Raw genomic sequence first — 6814 nt, 5'->3', positions numbered from 1 at the left:
TGGTTTTTACTGGCTTTTTTGAGAAGGAAAATAAAATTAAAGAGTTCAATTTTTGTTTTTAATTTCCTTTTTACTTTTGGGAAGTTTGCACTTTTAGTCCTCTGAATATTGACAATTTCAAATCTGATTAAGCATATTTAACTTTCAATTAATTAAATTGTGCAGTTTTGATTCTTATACTTGTGAATTTTCACCTGTTTAACAAATTACATATCATCACATCATTTGAGTGCTCATGTATTATGTTAAATTTGTATTGTTTACTTCATAATTGACGATGATATAGTTTTGAAAATACTTTAAATGCAATATACTTCATATATAAAGGGATTACAAAAACACGTATTTTAACAAATTAAAGATTAAATGTATTTAGCCATATACCAAAAGAACCAAAATTAGAATTTATAGATAACTAAGGAACCAAAAAGAGTTTTAAAAATAATTTTAGGATTATTTAAAAATATCTTTTGTATGGGTTTCCTCTCCGCTTGTTCTAAGCTAGACTAAAATTACTCCTCTCCAAAATATTTTCTCTTCGAACAATTTAGATTCTTTGGAAATGGACTTTTCTTGTATATTTATATTATTAGAATTAGATTTGACTTATATAATTATATTAGATTTAACTTAATTATGTCTAAAATATATTATAAGTAAGGGTATTCACGGTCAGTTATAGGATAAAATCAAAATCACATCAATTTAATTAGTTTTGAAATTATTAAAACCAAACCAAACCAAATCAAATATAATATACGTTTATCAATTTGGTTGTTATCGATTTCTATTCAATTTGGTTTGGTTATTCTATTATTAACCAAACACAATTTTTTTTTAAAAAAAACAATTCATTCCAAAAAGGGAAAAAACACAGTAATTCATTCTAAAACAAAAAATAGATTAACGACTGACGTTACATACAGAACTTTCTATCACTGAATTTACTATGAATAAAACTTCAAATTCAATATTTTGATATAGAAGGAAGAGAGAGTGACATTCCTAGTCCCACCAACAATTGTCATAGATACTCACATACATGAAACTAATAAGATATATGTTCTTGTCTTAGGCGTTTTTGCTTTCATAAATAAACTATTAATAAATTTTGTTAAAACCATATATAAGATATTTAAAAATATTTATAAAAATATTATATTATATTTGTATACTAATAAAAATATATGTATACAATTTAACGATTCAGTTCAGTTATATAAACTAATTGATTCACTTTTAAGCAATAAGTTCTAACAATTATGATCGTCAATTATTCATTTATTTTCAAAAACACTCCCTCAGTTCCTATTTATATGTCTTCCTTACTAAAACTAGATGTTCCTTAATACTCCCTATGTTCCCACTTACTTGTCAAATATTTTCTTATTTAATTTTCCTTTTTTACTTGTCATTTTTTACAAATCAAGGAAAAGTAAAAAAAAATTCTTCCTATTATACCCTCAATTTATTAACATTAAGTTAATGTCTTTGAAAAATGTAGCGAGTAAATATGTTTTAGACTCTATCAATTAATAAGAGTATAATGGTAAGCTCACTATACCGTTCACTGCTTTCTTAATAGGTGTGTCAAGTCAAAATTTGACACTAAAAAGGGATGGAGGAGTATCTGTCAAAATCAATGCATTAACAACACTATTCTTCTTATTTTACCCGTTGAAAGTTATTGACCTTGAAAGTATACATTTTTTCAACATAGAAAAATTATTAAGTAATTAATTCATGTTCATTGGTCAAATTAGTTAATCAAAGTAAATTAATTCATGTTCAATTATTGAAAATTTGACTTCAAAAGAACATTAATTAAGAGTACAATGGTAAACTTACCTAGTTTCTTAAGTGACGTAAAACCTAAAATGTTGACAACTAAATAGAAATTGGGGGGGAGGGGGGAGTAATATGTATCTCATTACACACTCCCTCCATTTCAAAAATGTGAATTGTTGAGCCCTTTTTCATAGTTCAAAATAAGTGAATTGTTCAAAGTTCAAGAGAAATGTTTGAAGTTGTTTTCATTTTTGCCCCTCATTTATGTCTTTTATGTAATAATTTCAAGAGAGTTAATTGCTTAAATTCATGATTTTACTTTGAATTATTTATACTTTCAAGAATAATTTGAGAATAACTAAAAGCGCAAAAGTGGAAAGTGGTGTTTACTTTATGTCCTAATTTTTTTTTCTTAATGAGTGTGCATTGCCTTAACAATTAACTTTTGAAATGGAGCGAGTATCAGAAACAAATGACAAAATTTAATGTATATCATTAATGAATGTATTAATTTTGACCACTTTGATGCTAATCATTATTATCACATTATATATATATATATATATATATATATACTAGTCTCTGGGAACGTGCATTTTGTTCAATGTCAACATATACAATTTTTAAAATAATACAAATAATATTAATAAACATGTAATAATGACTAATTAAAATTTTAAAAGTAAAGTACAATAATTTGTAGCTATATATAATAATTTTGAATTAATTTGACCTTTTTCTTGTGCAGTTTTTATGATATATGTTTCTTCGTCTTTTGATATTTCAACAACAAATAGTTTGAATATGAACATGAGCGACATGATGATAGTTTTTAGATGATTCCTTAGTGCTTTTTAGCATAGACTAGTTTTTAGATGATTCCTACTAGAAGGCACGCAAGGCGTTGTTGTTTATTGTGATGCGTCTAGAGTTGGTTTGGGTTGTGTGTTAATGCAGAATGACAAGGTTATAGCTTATGCCTCCGGACAGTTGAAAGTTCATGAGAAGAACTACCCAACCCATGATATAGAGTTGGCTGTCGTAGTATTTGCTTTGAAAATATGGCGTCATTATCTTTATGGTGTTCATGTGGATGTGTTCACCAATCCACTACTAGAAATTTGACCTACTGCCACGCATTTTTGGCGACACATTTACAACCGTTGCAATATATTATCTATTGCAACGGTTATGACTGTCGCAATATATCAAGGGATCAAATAGAACAATAATTAAAAATAACCGTGGCATCATTCTTACAACCGTTGGTATAGATTTTCTAAGGCAACACATTTTACAAACGTCGCACTAAAAGACTCTGTGGCAACGGTTATTTTAGTGAAAAAAATTATTTTACGTAACCCGCGAATTTATTCCCCAAAAATATATTTCCCTCCACTACTAGACTTTAGCTAAAGTGACATTTATTTCATTTAGGGTTAAAATTTTGGTCTTCTTCTTCCAAAAGGCCGATTTCTGAAAAATGGAAAGAATAACGTGAGCTCCGGTTAATGGCAGTACATTTCTTCAACAAGCTCCGGTCTTCTTCTTCTTCATAGTGAGGTAGTCTTCTTCTTCGGTTTGACAAGTCTTCTTCTTCATCTCCATTGATCTTATTCTCCAACAGTAATCTTCTTCGACCGCAAGCTTTTGCATATAAAGGTATACTATTTTTAAGTTTCCTCTGTCTACTCCATTATTCTAAGTCCCCATTGTCTCTAATTTGTTATGCATATAATATTTTGTATAATCTGAAACTCCATTGAAGGGTTTCTCAAAAGTCTAAAAGAATAACAAATGGGTTTGTTTGCAATTTATGTTATTTGTTCCAATTTAGGTCAGCGATGTAATCTATTTGTGATTTTGAGTTTGTATTTCTGATTTGTTGAAGATTTCTGAACTCTCTGTGAAAGTTCATCAAGAAGCTTTGTTTCAATTTTATTAGTATCATTTTGAAATATTGATTTTTCTTGTCCAAAATACAAAGATTCATCCTCTTAAACAGGGGTTATTTTCAGTTTTGTCTCAGATTGGAGACTCTTTTGCCTTCCGAAGCTCATCGAAATCGGCTCGTGGTCGTGGAAGCTTGTGGCTAGCTCGTGCTCAGTGTCGCTGCTCCAAAGAAGGTAATTCCTTTTCGTTGAATTTAGTTTTCAGTTTTCGGAATTATAGTTTAAACTCTGAATACTCTTTTATATGTTCAAGTTCCTTAGTTGAAATTTTGATTAATTGATCGATTTATGTGACTCAATCTGTTAGTATGTTACAATCTTACTGATTTAGTTTGCTTTCTATACTAGTTGATGCCTTTTCTAGTTCTCATTTCTGTTCCTTAGGGTGATTTGTGTTCCTGTTTGAATTTCCTTCAATATGAAGTGTGTTTCTTATATTAATGTATCTAAATGTGTTCATATTTTGAATCATGTACTCCTTATTTGATTATTTCAGATGTTGGTCTTGTTCTCTATAATGTTACGGTTCATATGTCAATGGATATAAACATCCATTATGACTATTTTGACTTTTTTCTGAATTAGTTTTTGAATTTGGCCTTCATTTTAATATCCAAGTTAATCTTGTTTTTAAGTTCAGACTGTACATTTTTCTCATTTGTGAAAGTCAGATCTTGTTTAAGGCTAGAGGACTCTTGATTTTAACTCTTTTAGTGTAATCAAGATTCTGTTTAAAAATCGTTTAAGCTATAACATGGGCTGGTGTTTCCTGTGTCTTTGTTTGTTGTGAATAGAGTCAGCACTTCGTCTAAATTCGCTTTTGACATCTTTCGCATGTGCGAGTTCGGGGCTTATTATAAGTAGAATTTAAAGTTTATTCTCTTGTCAATTGAATTTGTTAGTCTGGTTACATGTTTCCAGCAGTGTGAGTTATGTTCTTTGTCAACAAGCATTCTGGGTTGTTTCTGCTTAAGGTCATTTATTTAAGTGTCATTGCTTCTGATCAAATTTTTGAAGGATTGGTTTAGTATGTATTTGGTTAGAGTTCAGTCGTTTGTGCTTACCAAATTATGAAATCTGATAGTTTATCAATCTTGTTATTATTTTCTCTCGAATTGGTCAGTCCTACACTTCTTACATACTAGACGATCAACTGTATAAAATTAGTTTGATTTCATTTCTTATTCCATATTGTGGCAGCCCTATACCTTATATAAAGTCCTTGGAAATTGGATATACAGATTTCTAAAGTTTTGAATTTGCTAGACTCTTCTTTGTTTAGCTTCTGATGGCTTTTCTCTTAAAAATGACATTTTATATTTAGGGATTTTTTGAGAATTTGATGTTGAACCTTAGAGTTTCAGATCTGTTTTTTGGTAAACTGATTAGGAAATGCTAACTTTGCACTTGCAAGTCCTCATGATGTATTAATTTTTAGCTTGTAGATTCTGATTTACCTTATTCAGCTACAAGTGACTCATGTCATTTGGTTGTCCATTAACATGCATTAAAAACTCTTTACCTGTAAATTTTGTTGTATAAAGATAATGGACTGAGTTTTGTAGTTGATGTAAGATCAGCTTATGAAAATGAAATCAAGGACGAGCTCTTGAAGTTAAGCATTAGGTAAGGTTATGTACAAGCATTAACAAAAAAAACTTTAGGTCTGGACAGTACAAATAGCCTTCTTTGATTTAATAAATGCAAAAAGATATTGATTCCCCTGTTCCATTAAATTTTCAGCATGTTACCAAGTGTGAATTTGTTAAGTAATGACTGATGAACTTGCTCTAATTTTAAGAAAATCAATCAGCATTCTGGTTTTTCAGCAAAATACTAGAAAACTTGCATTCATTAATCATTTAACTACACTAAATATCTATTGTTTATGTTTCCTGTAGAAAATTCTTTCACTAAGGCTAACACTAAGTTATTCAAGATGAAACAATCAGATTGTGTGCTAGTTGAAACTATCTGATCTCATATTCTGGAATCTTTCTCATTTACTGGTGCTAGGTGCTAGATGCTTGATTTACTTCAAAGTAGCATTAGATGTAGCTAAAGGCTGGCATTTCTTCTTCTGCTAGTCCATCACTTGCTGACATTATTAGAAGCATTAGATGTACTACCATTACAGTTAAGTTAGGATGCTTGTTCAGAACTAATGTTCCATCTCCATTTACTGCATCATTCTTGCTTAATGCTGCAAGACTGATCACTTCAACTCCTAATTTATCAGCTCTAGGAATTAATTTTTCTATTTTTCTATTAATACCATCTGCTGCAAATGGCAAGACTACTAAAACTGAAGCGAGGGATAACCTGTGTTTAGTGCACGTAGCCATTTAGATAGTATGAAGTTTCAAAAAACTTGGAGTAGATCCACATGATTTTCTTCTAAAAAGAATCTTTGTTTATGTATAATTGCACTTTCTTGCTTTATGCTTATTTGCTATTGTTACTTTTGTTGTTGTTGTTGTTGTTCCATCAGAAAGTTAGATTTATGCAGTTCTACTGATAAAAAATGTGCTTTTTAAGTTCTTGGTGATTATTTGTTCAGATTTGAATAGTCATGAGTCAACAAGAGCCTTCAAAAGAAACAAAAGAGCAAAAAAAGAACTTCGCTAGACCTGGATCATTATCATTCTTGGCAAATAAAAAACGACGATTATTGACAACAAATAAAATTGTTCAAGATATAGAGTCAGAGAAAGGACATCTTCTAAAATTAATTGAAGAACAAGGTATGAAATTGCCCATTTGATATATTTGATTGGAGGAATATGAACACCAAAAGGATTTATGGGATTACACCAAGGTCTGAAATTTTCAATATTTAAATATATGTCAAAGTATTTTACATCTGTTGGTTAATTGAATGACATGAAATTGTAGGAGAAATATATTATTCCTGAAGCTGCGAAAAAATGGACTTTGGTAACAATTCGGGAAGCTTGGAGAAGGCATAGAAGTGGTTTGAAGATCAATTATTATGACCCGTATGACAATGATGTAGTTCAAATGGCAAAAAAGCCCAGTCATATTCCAGAATGTCAGTTTAGAGAGCTCCTCAA

At 29.9% G+C, this 6814-nt stretch overlaps 1 long non-coding RNA gene across 2 annotated transcripts; it reads left to right on the top strand.

The window, feature by feature from the left end:
• The first annotated feature begins 3195 nt into the window (after window positions 1-3195).
• Window positions 3196-6808, top strand: LOC102592646 (uncharacterized). 2 transcript variants are annotated; one of them, XR_368534.2, is made up of 4 exons: window positions 3196-3450; window positions 3807-3914; window positions 6301-6484; window positions 6636-6808. It is a non-coding gene; the product is annotated as an uncharacterized lncRNA (long non-coding RNA). The 2 variants fall into 2 exon arrangements; XR_001471681.1 differs by having other exon boundaries at window positions 6301-6558.
• The last annotated feature ends 6 nt before the right edge of the window (window positions 6809-6814 follow it).

The sequence above is a fragment of the Solanum tuberosum genome, unplaced genomic scaffold, assembly GCF_000226075.1.
Source record: "Solanum tuberosum cultivar DM 1-3 516 R44 unplaced genomic scaffold, SolTub_3.0 scf00408, whole genome shotgun sequence".
Taxonomy (NCBI): domain Eukaryota; kingdom Viridiplantae; phylum Streptophyta; class Magnoliopsida; order Solanales; family Solanaceae; genus Solanum; species Solanum tuberosum.
The sequence above is the reverse complement of the archived record's forward strand: the minus strand, read 5'-3'. Positions and strand labels throughout refer to the sequence as shown.